Source organism: Heteronotia binoei, chromosome 4 (assembly GCF_032191835.1).
Source record: "Heteronotia binoei isolate CCM8104 ecotype False Entrance Well chromosome 4, APGP_CSIRO_Hbin_v1, whole genome shotgun sequence".
Taxonomy (NCBI): Eukaryota; Metazoa; Chordata; class Lepidosauria; order Squamata; family Gekkonidae; genus Heteronotia; species Heteronotia binoei.
This window is the reverse complement of record NC_083226.1, coordinates 148,060,347-148,079,849: the sequence shown is the minus strand read 5'-3', so window position 1 is coordinate 148,079,849 and position 19,503 is coordinate 148,060,347. Positions and strand designations below refer to the sequence as shown.

Genomic DNA, 19,503 nt, shown 5'->3' with positions numbered 1-19,503 from the left:
TGGGTCCTGTAAACTGAAGGCTGTTGCTTCCTTTATAGAGTCAATCCACCTCATGTTGGGTCTTCCTCTTTTCCTGCTGTCTTGGGCTTTTCCTAGCATTATTGTCTTTTCCAGTCACTCTTGTCTTATAATGTGACCAAAGAACAATAGCCTCAGGGGCCATTTTAGCTTCTAGGGAGAGTTCAGGATTCATATTACAATAACATAATTTGCTCTGTGGAGTAACAGCAAGACAAGTTTGGGGAGGGACGGTGGCTCAGTGGTAGAGCATCTGCTTGCGAAGCAGAAGGTCCCAGGTTCAATCCCTGGCATCTCCAAAAAAGCGTCCAGGCAAATAGGTGTGAAAAACCTCAGCTTGAGACCCTGGAGAGCCGCTGCCAGTCTGAGTAGACAATACAGACTTTGATGGACCAAGGGTCTGATTCAGTATAAGGCAGCTTCATATGTTCAAGTGGTGACACAAGGAGCTTACAGTCTAAGATTTGATATGGGGAAGGAAGATTGGAAGGGGGGCGGTAAATGCAGAGAATATGTTCACAGTTGCCAACCCTCACACAATGGCAGCCCTAGTTGTGCAAAATATATTTTTAAAATGGCAAAGATACAGGGCTTTTTTTTTTTTTAGCAGGAACGCAGTTTCAGATGGCTTGGTGTCAGGCGGTGTGGCCTGATATGCAAATGAGTCCCTGCTGGGCTTTTCTACAAAAAACCCCATATAAAGATAGATCATTCCACTAATTTGGGGAGGGGGATTTCTTTTTGAACCTGGCATAACTGATTGAGGCTCAGTAACATACTTATTAGCTAGCTCAACCAAGAACAGATATCATTCACAAACCATAATTTAAAGTGAGTGAAACTTCACCAATCACTTGAAGGCAAAATATAAGAACATTCCAAAGGAATAAGCAAGTGAGCAATGGAATCTAGTTAATTCAGCTAGAAATCTGACAATTGAGGGCAGCTGTCACAACGTGATATATCTCTGGCCTGGTTTAAGAATTATGGAAGATCGATCTATTTTTTATTTTGTCCTCCCTCAAGGAACTGCAGGGAGGTATATATGGCTCTCTCACCTCCATTTTATCCTCACAACAGGCCAATAAGGTAGGTCAAGTGGAGAGCGACTCCCTGAGGGTCACCTAGTGGGCTTTTCATTTGGGATTTAGCTGCTCTTTGCTTTTCTTCAAAGGAGTTCAGGGAAGGGCAACTTGCATGGTTGTCATCTGGCCCATTTTATCCTCACAAGGATCAATTGTCCAATGTATAGCTGTATATGACTGGTTTATTTTGTTGTTTCTGTATCTTTTTTGCCTTATTTATAATCTCATATATGCCAATAAAGGCTTGTGTTTGTTTGTTTTGTTTGTTATCCTCACAACCACTTTGTGAGATAGCTTAGACCTAGAAAGTGTAATTGACTCATGGCCATCCACTAGGGGAGAAGATTTGAACCCACATCCTGGCAGAACATGCTAACCATGATGCACACCTTCTGACCTCATTAACATTTTAAGCAAAAGTTGGGATTTTGGACTAGGATCTGGGAGGCCCAGGTTCAAGAGCCCTACCATGGAAACTCTCTGGGTGACCTTGACCCATCATTCTCTTGCTCAGCCTAGCTTACCTTCTTGTGAGAACAAAATGCAGGAGGAAAGAACCATGGGTGTATGCAGCTTTGGGTTCCCAGTTGTATGCTGCAAAAGTCTCTGTATAGATGGAAACAATGTGTACTTTACAAATTCAGGAATCATGTACAGATTAATTTAATATTCCACATTTGTAAAGCACAAATGTTTTCAAATACTTTAGAGTGATGCAGTAGTAAAGTGTTGGACTGGGACCTGGGAGAAGTAGGTTCAAACCATCGCTCTGCCATCATAGAATCACAGAGCTGGAAGGGTCATCTAGTCCAGTCCCCTGCACAATGCAGGAAATTCACAAATAAAAAGGTAAAGTCCCCCTGTGTAAGCACCGAGTCATTACTCACCCATGGAGTGATGTCACATGATGTTTTCTTGGCAGACTTTTTACAGGGTGGTTTGCCATTGCCTTCCCCAGTCATCTGCACTTTACCCCCAAGAGGCTGGGTACTCATTTTACCAACTTTGGAAGGATGGAAGGCTGAGTCAACCTTGAGCCGGTTACCTGAGTCCAGCTACTGTCAGGACTGAATTCATCCCCCTAATTCACAGGATCAGCATTGCTGTTAGATGGCCATCTAGCCTCTGTTTAAAAACCTCCAAGGAAAGAGAGCCCACCACCTCCCGAGGAAGCCTGTTCCACTGAGGAAAGCCTATCACAGCCTAACCTAGCTCTGCAGGGTTCTTTTGGTGAAAAAAAGGAGAATTATGTGAGCCACACTGGGTCCAAGTGGGGGGGCGGGGAGGAGGAAGGGTTAAAATAAAGTACATCAAACTAATCAAATACATTTTACTACATCTCTATAAGCTAGACCCATGTCTTATTCCTGTACTGCAGATAGCAAGGTGAGGCTAAGAGAAAGAAGTTTACCTGTGTTCACCTAATGAATTTGTACTTGCACTGAGGCCACCCTGGACCACAACTTGTTTTCTTAGCTATTACTAGCTTCTGGTATGCCAGGAAAATCACCAGTAGGAGGCAGGCCGCCTTAAGAAAGCATAGACAATTGCACAAACATGGTTCAATGACATGCTAAAAAGCTGTGTTTTGGTGATATACATCAGTGAGAACACTAGAGGGCAATATTAGGCTGGTGACAAGGAGAAAAGGCAGGAGAATTATTTTCTGCATTGAAGAGAAACACTGCATTTGTGAAATACTGTCTCCAAGTCTGCAGAAATGCATTCCAATTAAATTATACACACTTCGCTAAAAAGAAAGGAGTATCTCAAAAATAAGATTTTCTGTGGGTTTTTTGTGAAGTAAGTCAGACTTCAGAATCATCAAGAGACAAGATTGGCCTTTGTTTGAAAACCTGCAGTGATCAAATAAATGGATGACAAGGAATCAGCACTGCTATCAGATGGCCATCTAGCTTCTTAAAAACCTCCAAAGAAGGAGAACCCACCACCTCCTAAGGAAGCCTGTTCTGCTGAGGAACCACTCTGTCAGGAAGTCATTCTTAATGTTTACCCCAAAACATTTTGTTTTAATTTTAACCCATTGGTTGTCGTACAATAGAAATCAATTCTGCTCCATCCTCCCTCCTTTACATTTTAGTGTACATTATCAGTGCAGTCTTAAACAGGGCTACACCCTTCTAAGCCCATTGAGTTAAATGGACTTAGAAGGGTGTAACTCTAAGGATTGCACTGTATATCACCATAATCACTTCAAGCCACAGACGTGTTAGCATGTCTATTTTTGTCACAGCAGTGTATTGCGGGTTTTGTAGTATTTAAAAGGCAGAGCATAAACAAAAATTCTTCATACAACAAAAGCATTTTAGAGCATTATGGGGATAAAACAAGGAATTCTTGAGGGTATACTACTTCGGCAGATTTGGCTTCATTTTAAACGGCATTTGTAACTAAGTTTGTGGGAGGCATTGTGTAGCTGGATACTTATTAAAACTTATGGCCCACCTGGGGCTTCAATCATCTCCACAGCTCTTTTCTTCCCCCTCCCTCTCCTGTCCTTTCCCTTTGAAGCTCTAAAACTGCCAAAGTTCCCAGCTCCTTTTGACTTGTCTTTGCCAGCTTCAGCAGAAAGCTCTTCTGGGCTTGCAAAGCTGGAAAGAAAACATGGAATGGATTTTCCATTAAGGTCTCTGAGGCCAGATAGACTACTCTGGGAGCAGTCTAACTGGGCCAAGAGACCATAATGGAAAATCTATACCACGTTTTATTGCAATGTTGTCTTTGCTGCAATGTATTTCAATGGAGTAGAGCTAAAGTAGCTTCACTTTCCAGCATTCATATGGCCAACTTAACTTATTGCTTGCTGGAGTTGTCTCCTTGCAAATAAAGGGTTGATGCTTTGAGCCAGCTTGCCTGCTGAATGGACCTGAGAACTGTGGGAACCCACAGCCAAAGGAGGATATTACACTGGAGAGCCATTGACAGTTTGAGTAGACCTGGTGGCAGAGGGAGAAGCTCACAATGCCCAGCCATTTCATGTTTTCCTAAGCTCAGAACATTTTATATAGACCGATTTCGCATTTGCTACCATTTATCTGCGGAGCGATTCTTTCCTGATCATTTTCACGGATTTTGCACCAGGATCTCTTTTGCGAGGTCACTTTGTGTGCAGTTCCGCGCCAAACTGTTTTCGCATTAGCATTGGATTGTCATCAAAGTCATGTCAATCAAATTTGAGTAACATGAATGGGGTCCCTCCCCCCTTTTTTCGCGGGCTAACTGCATCACGTGTGATGTTTGAGCTTTACTATTGGCTCTAGCATCCTATGCCGTGTTTTTGAAAGACGAACCCACCCACTCCCCCACAGCCATTTCTATTGCGATATCTGCATTCACAATGGAGAATCTTGAGACCAAAAGTGTGGCACGCCTTTATTCCATGATGGAACTGCTGGTTTTTTGCCTACACACTGAAAGGCAACTCAGTCTGCTTAAGAGCATACGAAAGCTTACATTCTGAATAAAACTTAGTTGGTCTTAAAGGTGCACTCGTCTAGCGCTTTGTTCTGTTGCTTCAAACCAACACGGCTGCCCACTTGGATCAACCCTTATGTATGATGATGTGTTGCATTTAATGGATGGTGGAATTTCACCACTGTGAAATATCACAGTAACGCAATCAAATAAAAATGTTTTTAAAAGGGCGGGCACATGTCGGATGTCTTATGTGAATGCACCGCTCGGTTCTATGGCTGATGCAGGAGAAAACGGGAGAGATTTCCAGCCCCCCAGCCCCCCAGCAAGGTTGCCAGCATAAAAACGGCAAAGAGTTCGTGATTAAAGGTGTTAACATCTACCGCCTGGTTCTATTGCTTCAGACCAACACGGCTGCCCATTTGGATCAACCCTTATGTATGATAAAATGGATGGCGCAATTACACTGCTTTGAAATATTGTTGTAATGCAATCAAGTAAAAATGCTTTAAAAAAGGATGGGCACATGTCGGCTGATGATTTGCGTGTAACGTCAAAGGGGGAGGCAGTGGGAGGACTAACTGGAAATGGAGGGTAACGCCCCAAAAAGCAGTCGCTGTGGAATGGGATGATTTTCCCACTGCAAGTTCTGCGGATTGGATCCGCAGGCTTTCGGAAACTCCGCAAAAATGAGCATCCGGATACCGCGCGGTGGAAATGGTTAAGCCGCGGATCAGGAGGATGTGGAGTAACGTGTGAAATTCAGCAAATGAACCGGAGAAAAATGGGATGCCACCTCGGATTAAACGCTAGTGCGAAATCGGTCATAGTTTGGTTTATATTTTTAGTTTCTGCTGTGATTCTTGTGCTTTTTCTTGATGTTTTATTTTTAAATTTGCATTGCCAAATCCCACTATTCCCCTACCTTTTCATTTTAAACAAAATATGGTAAGAGTTTTAAGCATGTTTGTATTTTAACTAAAAAAAATTTAATTGTGTTTGTCTATGTCCCTCATCAATTTAATGTCCCTGCTACCTGGCATTACAATTATGACATGCATGGCTCGGCCCCACAAAGTCCCATTTATGTCTGATCTGGCCGTTGTAACAAATGAGTCTGACACCCCTGTATTAAAGTGTTTGTGTCTTTGTAGCTCTTGATGCTTTGTTTGCTGCCTTGAGTTTGAAGAGATAAGGTGGGATATAAATATTTTTAATAAATAAGATCTTATGGATATTTCTGGATTTCATCAACTGTCTTAGAATACTTTCCCCTGGGTTGGTGCTAGACTGTCTGACAGCCTAGGCAAGGCTACCTTCTGGTGTCCCCCCTGCACTGATAACATCACCGAGTCACATGGAGGCACCCAATTTGAGTCCCCAGAAGGCTGGCGCCCTAAGAAATCACCTTGTTTGCCTAGTGGCAGGGCCAGCCCTGAGTGTTCCACAATCTTAGTTTTAAGAAGGAGAAGACCGCAGATTTATACCCCACCCTTCTTTCTGAATCAGAGACTCAGAGCGGCTTACAATCTCCTTCCCCCACAACAGACATCCTGTTAGGTGGGTGGGGCTGAGAGAGCTCTCCCAGAAGCTGCCCTTTAAGGAAAACTCCTGCGATAGCTATGGCTAACCCAAGGCCATTCCAGCAGGTGCAAATGGAAGAATGGGGATTCAAACCCAGTTCTCCCAGATAAGAGTCCATGCACTTAACCACTGCACCAAACGGGCTCTCCAGTGTGTCAACTGACATAAAATGTTGCCTTCTATTGTAGAGCATTACCAAGTTTGACTGTAGGCAGAGCTGTTTCTTCAGACTTTTGGCTATTTCTGCCCTTATCTTTGCAAATCCAGGTGTATCCAATATCTCAATGCATCCCTAATATTAGAAAAAGCAGAGGGTGTTGTGAAAAATTCAAACAATGCTCGATAGACTTTTGAAGTGCAGTTTTACAGATTCTTACGTGCTGCGATACAATGAATGTCACTGACTGTGCACAATGGTAAAATGTAATTTTCCTCTCTGGATGTAATGGTATTCATGGCATTATACCCTACTGAGGTCCCACCACTCCCCAAACCCCACCCTCCCCAGGGTCCACCCCAAAATCTTCAGGAATTTCCCAGCCTGGAGTTGGCAAGCTCCTATGTCCCAAAATTTTTGTAGAGAGAGGTACTATTGGTCCTCTTGGGGAAACCCAGGAACACATGAGTTTCTCCAAACAGCACCCCACTGTGGCTGTTTCAGGTTGCAAAAATTGTGCAGGTGGACTAAAACCCCTTCAACACATGCACTATGGACTAGATCATACACAGGCAATGCATAAATGGGAATTGAGAAGAACTTGCAACTCACATGTGATTGTGACATCTAACACAGGGTGAAGACTCCAAACTTCATAACGTGTGAAGAGGCAAATTCAGGGCTACTTTTTTCTGCAATACCTATACATAAGAAACTCTAATCCATATCCTGACCTGACCCGAACCTACTTAGCTTTAAAATCTGACAGACGAGGCTGGAATTATTTTCTGCCTGGTTATTGTTTCCCAGGCTTCTTCACAAAGACCACATTGTTCTAAGTGGCCTTTACATAACTGCCTGCCTGATTATCTCCAAAAATTTTGGGGACAGAAGCTGGATAAAGTGATGACATAAGACCTGACAATTTTTTTCCAAACAGCAATTCTGTTTGGGGGGATTTTGTTTGTTTGTTTGCAGACTTTGTAGCTGAAATGATTCAGCATAATGCTCAAAAATATTTCAAAATGAATTCAAGTAAGATGATTTCATTTCCCTGCTTACCACTGAAGAGGGAGAGGGGGGAATTGGGCATATAAGTATGCAAGCCAAAGACAATTGTATGACGTTTTATGAGATCTGAAATAATATTTGAGAAATCAAATGCAAGGGACAACTATCTTTATGTTAGTTTTTACATCTCATGCACAGACCAGACCCTATAAAAAGTTTTTATGATTATAATAGAATAACAATATTTTATAGGTAATTAAAGTTATTTGAGTGGGGGCTTAAAATATGTAGGGTTGCCAGCTCCAGGTTGGGAAATAGCTGGATATTTTGGGGTCAAGCCTCAGGAGGGCGGTGTTTGGGGAGGGGAAGGACTCCAGTGCCTATTATACCGTCAAGTCCACCTTCCAAAGCAGCCATTTTCTCCAGTGAACTGATTTATGTTGCCTAGAGATCAGTTGTAATCCCAGGAGATCTCCAGTCACTGTCTGGAGGTTGACAACTTTACAGATGTATAAAGATTGGCATTACTAGTCCTTCTTAGTGCACTGACTGCTTTATGGGCCTGATTTCTGTGAGGCTCTTTTCTTCTTGCCTACCTAACACAGACTTGTCACGGATAAACAAGATGTGGAAAGGGCAACTGCACTACCTCCACAACAACTGGTTGTTGCTTTAACAGAGCCATTTTATAGAGAGAGAGTTACACCCCTCTAAATGTCAATGAACTCTGAAGGAGGATAAGTTTGTTTAGGATTATGATTAGACTGATTTGGGATCCAAGACTAGGTTTTCCCCATTCCAAGGTCATAAAAAATACCAAATATAATATTTGGCTCCAACCTTCTTACAACTAAGATGCAGGGCTTTCTTTGTAGAAAAAGCCCAGCAGGAACTCATTTGCATATTAGGCCACACCTCCTGACATCACCATTGTTTCGCACAGGGCTTTTTTTGTAGAAAATGCCCAGCAGGAACACATTTGGATATCAGGCCACACCCACTGTAACCAAGCCAGCCGGAGCTGCGTTCCTGTGCATTCCTACTCAAAAAAAGCCCTGCGGAGATGTACCAAGTTATGTCCAGTTATAATTCATTTCTCAGTGCTACCTAAGGTTGGCAACATCCAGGTCAAATCTGGAGATCTCCCAGGATTGTAACTGATTTCCAGACAATGGTGATCTCTTTCCCTGGAGAAAATGGCTGGTTTAGAGGGTGAACTATGGAACTGTACTCCACTGATGTTCCTTCCCTCTCTCAAACCCTGTTCTCCCCAGGCTCCATCCGCAAATTTCCCAACCTAGAGTTGAAAACCCTAGTACTCCATGACCTAGAAGCATTTACTCCTTGTACAACGTTTTCAGCCACAAGTTTTCCCCATGGTACTAGGCAAGAAAACAAATATGAGATGGTTTGTTGAAAAATGGGTTTTCAAAAAAAAAAAAAATGCTTGGACATCTGTGGTAAATGTCTTGAGAAACAGTAGGGTAATTGTTCTGTGCCACTCAAGCTTATGTGCCATTCAAGTTTCCCTTTTCTTAACACAGAGAACAGCATAACCTCCTGCCATTGATCTTTCTGTTATCCTGTAGCTATCTAGGTGATACCCTGATGGGTTGCAGTCTGTTTTTACCAGCTGACCCAGACATAACATCATCATTTCCTGATTAGATTGACAGGGCTTTCTATTATTTGCTCCCTTATTTTTGTGCCTTGAGAAACAATTCCCTTTTTTGTTGTTGCACAGTAAACAGCATTGCAAGGCCCATATTAAATCATAATTATTTACCATGCTGTTCGTGCACCTTTGTCCCAGAGGAGCGCAGTGACGTGAATTTACAGGAAGATCGGCATATTTCTCACCAACAGCTTCCTGTTATTGATATGCTTTTGTTTAGTTGTAACCTTTTTTTAAGCCTTTTAGATTCTCAAGGGAAAAATAAGCCAGCACATTCCATTAATCACAATAATGGAGACCATAGTTGGGTGTCTAACAAAACAGCTTTAATTCTGGACTCTGGATTCCTCACATTGTTGTGTCAGGTTTAAAAATATATTAGTCAGATTTTTTGCTTTTGTTTTTTTACAAAAAAAAAATTAGTTTACACTTTTTTTTTCAAACCACGTAACCTGGAGTTTTGGCATGCTAAGAATAAGACTGTGAGTTTGAATACGCTTATTTAAACATGGGTGCTTTGGAATTCTATACTGAGACTGAAGTTATAAGGAAGGAGCAGATATATAGGCCACATTTCAGAATGTGGTTCAGGACTAGAAGATCCACTGAGATGAAGTGTCTAAAATATCACACCAGGAGCAGGGAGAGCTGGATTGAAATGCACACTTTGGCATCTAGCCCAGTGTTATCCTGAAAACTTGCAGCGTTATCCTGAAAACACTTTCCTTGGTGTAAATCCCACTGTATAGACTTGAGTAGGATTCTGAGAAGATTGTGATTTCCCTCCTTATGACCTTGGTATGGGCTTTCAACGCTTGTTGTGAATGTAAAATAGGCTTTCAAAGCTTGTAAAATGGAGGCAGGCAGAACCATGTATACCATCTTGATTTTCTTGAAGGAAGTATGGAATTAAGGTTTCAACCACCAGGTTGGGTCTGACATTCTCCCAGAATTTCAACTGATCTCCAGACTACAAAGACCAAGAAGAAAATAGCAGTTTGGGAGAGTGGACTGTATCGTATACCATAGTCTAGAAGAAACTGAAGTCCCTCCCTAGTAATCAATCCCATATTTCTAGGAATTTCCTGTGCCAAAGTTGGCAATGCTATAGGGAATACAAATGTATAGAATATAGAAGTGTTTCTTCTCCCAGACGGGCAATCAGCCTGCCTCATCCGTACCTAGGGTTGCCAAACTCCAGGTGGTTGCTGGTGGAGATTTCTTGCTATTACAACTGATCGACAGGTGATAAAGATCAATTCACCTGGAAAAAAATGGCAGCTGTGGAATGTGGATTCTGGCATTGTATCCCACTGAAGTCCCTTCCCCCCCAAACCACACCCTCCTCAGCTTCCACGCCCCCCCCCCCAAACTCCAGGTATTTCCCAATCCAAGGCTGTCAACCCTACATCTACCCAATTGTCAGCCCTAAAATGAAATAAAACAAAACTTCGCTTACTTTCCCCCTTTCCCAGGAACCTGTGCATGGGTAGAAGAGTTAAACCTCTTCTTCCCTCATGGCATGGACCAAACCCCACCTCTACCCAATTTTCCATCTTGTGTAAGAAGCATCCTGCTGTTGTAAGGGTATCACTATGCCAGTGTAACTTTTCCATGCCAGCAAAGCACTGTAGTCCTCTGGCATAAAGGGTATGGTAACAGTCCTATCCAGTCAAGAGGGCAGAAATAAATTACAGAATAGTTATGTTACACCAAAAATCATGTGAAGTAAGTTGAAATGTGACTGATTGATTCACACTGAAACCCATTACAAGCTTATTCAGAGTTGTCTTTCTGTTTGTCACACGATGGCATAACAGCGAAAGTGCTGCAAAGTGCCTAAAACAACTTAATCTCTTATTGTAAAACTAGTTTAAAAGCAAATAATTTCTGTTCCCTTGACTGGGTCTTTCCATTTTAAAACAGAGTTGACAAAGATTTTGTATTCTAGACTTCCATATGTACTTGTCTACCAGACATATAAGATTTGTGCTCACAACATGAATGAATAGTTTATAACTTGCATTTAAATAAAAGTGTATGGACAGCATTTTTAATCTTAAAGGGGACAAGCCATTTCCATGGGTGGGTTTTTACTTCTACCTATGTCCTGGTGCTCTTAGGAGTTTATATCACCAGGCAAAAGAAAATTGTTCCCCAAGTTGATGACTCTTAGTATTACTGCAAAAATATGTTATCAGGATTATAGCCTATCTGTTTATTTTCCTATTTGGTGTTTTGTCCCCTTCCTTGCTAGGGAAGCTATTTATAGGACCTTGGGCTCTATTCTATCTGAAGGTCACATTGTTTACACCTATTGTGGGACAGTCATGTTTTTCCTGAGGACCACACTAAAAAAAAAATATTAAGGGCTTCACCTAGCATAACACTGTTGATATATCACATAACATTGGCCATAAAGAGAGTTCAATATAAAGGTGAAAAACAGTGCATACATAGTACACAGAATGTTGTCATAATTGTTATGATTTTCCTTGGCTTATAAATGAACATTTGTCAGCTGAGTTGTCCTCATGGTTATTATTATAATATCAAAATACATATACAATCATACTTGGCCCATAGTCCTAAGAATACTTTTCTGGGAGTAAGTCTCATTGAATATAATGGTCGTGTAGACCTGCTTAAGACTGCTTCCATATTTAATAATAATAATAATAATAATAATAATAATAACAATAATAATAATAATAATAATAATAATAATAATAATAATAATAATAATAATAATAATAATAATAATAATAATAATAAATTTTATTTATATCCCGCCCTCCCCACCTAGGCAGGCTCAGGGCGGCTAACAACATATTCAAATAGAAAGTTATACAGTAATTTTAAATCAGCATTAAAAAGTTATACAGTAATTTTAAAATCAGCATTATCTTAAAAACCATTCCAATTTACATAATTTAACAGTAACAGTGGTGTTCCTGGCGCTATTCTGTCTGTTTGCATAATGGCAAAGATCACTGAACAGAGTCACTTTGGCAGGTCCATCACTTCGGCCATCCTTAGTCAGCAGTCTGCGAAGGCCAGCCTAAAAAGAATGGTCTTACAGGCCCTGCAGAATTGGTCAAGACTCTGCAGGGCCCGCACCTCTTCCGGGAGCTGGTTCCACAGGCATGGAGCTGCAACGGAGAAGGCCCATGCGCGGGTGTTCTGCAATTTTGCCTTCTTTGGCCCAGGGATAGTCAGCTTGTTTTTCCCTGCTGACCTCAGTGCTCTCTGGGGCTCGTATGGGGAGAGACGGTCCCTCAGGTAGACAGGTCCTCAACCATATAGGGCTTTAAAGGTAATAACCAGCACTTTGTAGCGAACCCGGTATGTGACTGGCAGCCAGTGCAGTTTGCGCAGCCTTGGCTTTATATGCTCCCACTTCGGGAGCCCTAGTAACAGCCTAGCCGCCTCGTTCTGCACCAGCTGCAGCTTCCAGGTTCGACACAAAGGCAGCCCCATGTAGAGGGCATTACAGTAGTCCAATCTTGAGGTGAATTATATTAAATAAACTGAGCACCTGCAAGAAATTAGGGGAGGGAGAAAATGTAGAAGTCCTCTCTCTTCGGAATTCTATAAATTATCAAATTCCTCCCCCCCACACACATACGTCACTTTCCTTTTCATTTGTAACTGCTCTGAACATTCCATGAATCTTTGAACATGCTCAATCCTCATCAGGCTAGTTTGGGGGATTTTCTTCTTTTGATTAATTTGTTGGCATAACTGAGTCCCTCAAGAAAATAAAGGCTTGTCTGTGCGTGACATGCTGTTATTTTTGTGACTGTCATGACCCACCTTGATTACTGAAAATAAAAAGAAGAAAAATATAATGATCTGTTGTCTACTTCTTATTGTCTTGATACTTAACTGTAATAATTCATCATCATTACTATTTATTGTTTGCCAAAGCACCTAAAATTTACTAGGCACTGTACATGGATAAAAGTATCGCCTGCTTGTGGAAATCAGTATCACCACCACAGTCCATTCTCAATCTCCATGCCATCGCTGTTGCCGGAATAATTACACAGAGCCCACAAACTGATTAAAGTGTAGAGAAAGCTTTAGTTAGAAATTTGGAGCCTCAGAGCAGTTTACAATCTCCTTTCCCTTCCTGTTCCCACAACAAACACCCTTTGAGGTAAGTGGCACTGATAGAACTCTTTTGAGAACTGCTTTTGAGAAAACAACTTTCAAGAACTGTGAGTGACCGAAGGTCATTCAGTAGGTGCATGTGGAAGAGTGGGGGATCAAACCCAGTTGTCTCAGATTAAAGTCTGCACACTTAACCACTACACCAAACTGGCTCTACAAAGAGTAGAGATAGGTTCCTAGCTACATCATTACCTCAGAGAGAGTTGTGACTGTGGAACTTCCAAGAAGAAGGAGGATATTGCCCTAAGGGAAGCAATCCAGAGTCAGAAAATGAATGATGCTTATCAGGAAAGGAGGTGCTAACCACTATCCTATCTAACTGGCCTATTTTCTTGCTGCCCCCTCCAACAACCACTCACATCCCTTCTGAGTCTCTGTATCCTCAAAACAATTGCCAACTAACAATTTATCTACAAAAGACTTATGCCAGACCTATCCTGGGCTAGCTCTTAATGAGTGCAACTACTAATTTTTTAAAAGTGAATTTAAAGAGGATATATTTATCAGGAATTTCTGGCCAACAGCCTACTAGGGACTTGACATTTCTATACACCGTTCATGGTTAGAATCAAGCATCCTGTAGGAGGCTACAAGGGAAAAGATCTGTTCCATCCTTTCTTTTGAAGTTGCTTGAATCCAAACCAATTTCTTTGCATTTTGCTTTTGGGACAATTAACTCAAAAACCAAATACTGACTTATTCGTTGGGAAGCCTAAGGGTTTTTTGTATCTTGCTGCAAGCAAAGACATAATATAAAACACAACTTAAAACACAAAACTCAGTTTTATTATTCTGCCCTTTTAGTCCCCATTCTTCCCTTTCCCTCATCTTCCTTTCCTCCTCCTACTTTCTCTTTTCATATAGAGAGGTCTAGCCTGTCTAATAACCTCTGAGATACTGCCCTAAGGGTAGCAATCAGGAGACAGAAAAGGAGTTACAGTTATTAGGAAAAACACCGTTGAAATAGGCATAGGTGGCCTTATCTATTTTGCCTCTCAAGCCTGGCAGGCAAGGATGGCCTTACCTATTTTGCTTCCAGTTCACTCTTCAGTCCTGTCAGGAGACTGTGGTACCTTCAAAAATGCGTCTCTTTCAGTGCCATCCTGAGCAGAGTAGACTTCTCTAAATCCACTGAATTTAGGGTTGCCAGCTCTGTTTTTTTCAGGGTGGAGCCTGTGGAGGGTGGGGTTTATAGAGAGGAGGGACATCAGTGGTATAGAATGCCATTCAATCCACCCTCAAAAGCAACCCATTTCTCCAGGGCAACTAATCTCTGCAGAAAATTAGATCTCTGGAGTTGTAATTCTGGGAATTCTCCAGCCACAGTTGGTAACCCTAACTGAGGTCAATGGGCTTAGAAGAGTACAACTTTGTTTATTGTTTATTGCTTCCAACTGGAAGAAAACATAGATACATGCCAGCCTCAACAACAAACACAAAACTCAAGTGAGGCTCTCTATACTGGCCTGAGGAGAAAGCAAATTAGCTGTTGTGGATTTACTTACTTACAGACATACAAAAGGTAAAAGTAGTCCCTTGTGCAAGCACCAGCCGTTTTCGACTCGGGTGATGTTGCTTAGTCATCTACACTTTCCCCCCAGCAAGCTGGGTACTCATTTTACCGACCTCGGAAGGATGTAAGGCTGAGTCAACCTGGAGCTGGCTACCTGAACAGACATATATCACCCCTCTAATGAGATAAACTTCTAAACAGCAACAGTGGAGTAAACTACAGCTATTAAAATACAATAGGGTGCAACATGAAAAGAACAATATGTTGTGACTAGAGAGTAGTTTTTCCCCTCAAAATAGGTTTTGGTGTGTTTGTACCTACAGGAACAGGAAGTCTGTCTTTCCTGGCAACTGGCTCATTGATTTGGTAGGAATTTAATCAAGTAGCATCTTAGAGACACACAAAATGTATAGCCTGTCCTAAGCAGCAGTAATACAAGAGTTCTAATATGCTATAGACTGGAAAACTTTCGGGGATAGAATTTTAGCAATATTCTTACAATGCTTGTTCCATTTGAAAAAAACATACATTTTGTTGGTGCTGGAAGCCAACTCCAAATTCCTGTGGGATTTCCCCCCTACTGGAATAATATCTGAGCTATATATTTCAGGCTTGAATTGTCTTTTGTGTTCTATGCCTCTTTTATACCTATGAAGCCATTAAATATTAGAAAGCTTAACAATGTAAACAGATTTCCTAAATAGAATTGACTAGGAATTTTACCTTTGCCAATACAAACATACCAGTATGCTGTTAAAGTTGGCAAACACTGCTTGGGTTTCCTCTGGAGGAAAGGGGGAAAGGTTGACATGCAATATATAAGGAAGCGTTATAAAAGAGTTAGGGGAAGCCACATGAAATCCAAAATAAAAATCAGAAATAGAAAACTAAAAATAACCAGGAGGAAAATGTGACACAGCTGCTAGGAGCCTCTTGCATTATCCTTTTCATTGTACTTCAGACTTCAGGAACATGTTAATATTGTTTTTGGATTTCAATAGTTTTCCAGGTTTTTTTTATTTTTTGTTCTTCAAAAATAGATCTTTTTCATAGGAGGGTATGGAATGCTTTGATATTGGTTTTTGGTCCATGCGTTTGTAAATGCATTTCCTATGAGTATGAATTTGCTTGCTTGCTTGCTTTATTTAAAACCCATCTTTCTCACAAAGCCTCAAGGGAGTTTACAAAAACTAAAAACAAATCATACCATTAAAACAATGCATACAATAAAAAACCCCAAATAAATACAATTCAAAATGACCTAGAAAATTTCCACAGTCATTAACAGCGCAACAACACTAAACCCCCATTTCACAGCACCTCCTTGCCCGATCCTTTTAACTGGAGATGCCAGTGGCTGAACTTGGGTCCTTCTGTAAGCAAAGTAGAGGCTCTTCTACTGAGCCATGGCTCCCCTCTGGGTTTGTTTGTTTTTTTCATCTTACCAGCTTTTTAATAGTCTGCTTCTGTTGTATGGATAGTTTTTATGCTGCTTATGTCTAATGGCTTGCTTTTAATGACTTTTAAAGAATACTGTGGATTTAAATTGTAAGCTGCCTTGAACAGGACTTTGAAGACATGGCAAAGAAATATTCTAAATTAATGAATAAAAATAAAAATAACCTCCTAAAAATAACCATAATACATGAGCCTCCATGACCTCTCTGAGCTACCATGCCACTAGGTGGGGAAATGCCACTAGAGGAAATGTGAAGGTCCTGGCAATCACTGTCTTACCCATTTTCATGACAGCACCTTCAAAAGACCTTGCTAAGAAGAGTGAGACTACAGTGAAGCATATCAGTAGAGGTGCCCCTATGTACATATGGTCCCAGTGGCCATGAAAGACTTTATACATAATAATCAGAATTCTGAATTGAACTAAGAATCTAATGGAGCAACTGCAGAATATGTGTAATAGGCACACTCCATCATTTTAAAAAGGAAAAGGAAATCAGAATTCAGTTTCATGATGGTCTTGCTGCTGTTATGGGTGATTGTCCAGGAAATTATAATATACACAGTCATCATAGACTGCATGTACATTATCCATATTATTAGCTAGCAAACACAGTGGGAATTTCTCTATTAGTTTCATATAGTACAGTTGCCATGGAAGTACACACAAATGTGATATGATGAGGGTTTATAAGTAGCAAATGGTATTCTGATTACATGAAAATAGTCACATGTACTGATTGCACATCAATCCCCAGCATGTGAGAATGAAGTGAAATATATGCAAGTGCAATAATCACAGATGATCTACTCCCAGAGGTGCAAGTAGGTAATTTTAGTCTGTAAGTTTGATGGTGTTATGATCCTTCCCCTTTAAATGTCATGTAGTTTAGAAATGTGTAGTTATGCAAAGTGAACCTGTGGACAGTGGTGAACTATTTGATTTGGTGTTAGGGGTAGACCATTCAAATTCTCACTTGGAAATGAAACTCACAATGTGACTTTGGACAAGTCATTTGTCTCAGCTTAGTTGTCTTTACAGGATAATTATGGGAAAAATAAAATCTTATGCTACAAAAATTATGAATGGTAATGACTGGAAGATTTGTTGCAGCTCCTGCAGAGGAATTACATAATATTGGAGAGGACATAATGTTTTTTGCTACATTCCCCCCTAGATTATGCTTGCTCAATTTGAAATGAGCACTATTACTTTCCACAGAAATTACTTTCAAATAAGCATAATCAAGATAAGAAGTATTAAATTCTAATCCTAAATTTGTTTCCATTGAAATAAGCTCATTTGGTTTCAGTGTGGCCTTCATTCAAATGTCTGTGATAACAATAAAAATCTTACTGTATAACTCTAAGGATTAGTTATTTCCAAGCTTTTCAGGCAAAAACAGACAACAATACACCTCAACATCATGCACGGTGCTTGGCGGTCACTTTCTTCAGCTGGAAGGAGGAAAAGTGATGATAGCATATAAATGAAGGATGTGAAGTGATGTGTGTCTGAATAGTCAGTGTAGGCATGTGGTGGAATACTTGAGAAAGGGTATGTTTGGAGAGGGTGAGAAGGAGCAAACATGGAAACAGGATATTATCTGTTGGCAGGAGAAGTATAAAGGTGTAGAAAGCAGTACCATCCACACAGTGATCAAGTATTAGAAACTAGCAAGTCTTTAGATTATAAGGTCCTCAGGACAGGGGCTTCCTGTACTTTGAAAAATGCCATGCATGCATACTGATGACACTATATAAATAATAAGCAATATATGATAAGTGGGGGACTCAAAAGGACTTGCAGAGGACATCTCATTTTCTCCACCCCCACTATTTCTTTCCTTTTCCTGAAACACCCCATACCTTCTCTCTTTTCCTGCTTCCTTCTCTGCTTACCACCTACCAGCATATCTACTTTTATCTGCCCCTGCCTTGAGCTATCTCACCTTCCCACCCCCTAGCAGCCTCTACCTGGGAAAACCATGACCCAGTTGTGCAGTGTCAGCCACCAGACCTCTTATAGTTCTGCATAGGGCTGCCCTTGAGGCTGACCTGGAAGCTCCAACTGATCCAGAACTCAGCCATGGAGGTCCTTACAGGACCACCACCACCCCACACACACACACACCTGTATGGCACACATCCAACCTGTGCTTCATGAGCTATGTTGGCTTCATGTAGAGTACCAGATCAGATTCAAGGTTTGGGTAGAACTCTCTGCTTAACAACACCCGTGGCTTGCAGGACTTGTTGCTGTTCCACAGGGCAAGTAAGGTGGAGATGTTCTGCCAGATGTTTAGTTGAGGACAACAATGGTTCTCCGTATAGTTTGACACTCCGCTTCCTCTGCCTCCCTTCTCTACAAGGCAATAGCACTTTCTTGGAATTATTGCCATCAAAATAACTTAGGTTCTGTTAAATGTATTTTATGTATCATTTTAACGCCAACATTTTTGTAAATTTTTATTACTGTTGTGTGCTGCCCTGAGCCCTGGTTTTTTGTTGTTGTTGTTGTTGTTGTTTTTTGGGGGGGAGGTTAAAAGTCAATCCTAATAAATAAATAATAAACAATTCACATTAATGCCCATCTTTCCTCTATTATTATTCTTCCACCACTACTACTAATCTCCCACCATTAACAGCATTATATGCCTCATTTGCATACATCTCATTCATTGACATCAATATATCTAATTCTCCACATCACTAAATCTGTGGATACTTAAATCTGGAGACCAGATGTAATACAAGACAGATGTATCTACAAATCTGATAAAAGCTCCAGATTTGCAGGAAAAAAATTCTGTTTTAACTTTCATCAGGAGTTGTTTCAAGTCTTCACTATTTTCTGCCTGTAATGTAGTGTCACCTGCATATCTAAGAGAGTTAATGTTTCTTCCACCAATTTTCACTCCACCTTCCTCTAAATCTAATCCAATTTTCCTTATGATTCATTTTCCATATAGATAGAAGAGTAATAAAATACATCCTTCTTTGACACCTTTACCAATTGGAAACCATTCTGTTTCTCCGTATTCTAGCCTCTTGTCCAGAGTGTAGGGTACACATCAAAGCAATCAGATGTTGTGGCATACTCATTTCTTTTAAACCACAGTCAAAAGCTTTTCTTCTGAAATTCTCTTGTATGCTTCAGTAACCATCATAAAATTTGCAACATGAGCTTTAGGGCATCTTCCTTTTTCTGCACTCAGATTCCCTGGGTCCTTTTCCACCAGTAGAAAAGTTGGTTGGATTCAACTCAAGGAGAATAAACATTAATTTGTGAGTTTTTGTAAGTCTCCATGTAGTTATACATATATTTAATTATTGCAAAATTAAAAACATAATTTCACTTCATTAAATTAACATCTTGTTATAACTATCA

General features: G+C 40.7%; 1 non-coding gene across 1 annotated transcript; it reads left to right on the top strand.

Annotated features, from left to right (window-relative positions):
- Positions 1–250: 250 nt before the first annotated feature.
- Positions 251–317, top strand: TRNAR-GCG (transfer RNA arginine (anticodon GCG)). The gene has a single exon. It is a non-coding gene; the product is annotated as a tRNA-Arg (tRNA).
- Positions 318–19,503: the final 19,186 nt, after the last annotated feature.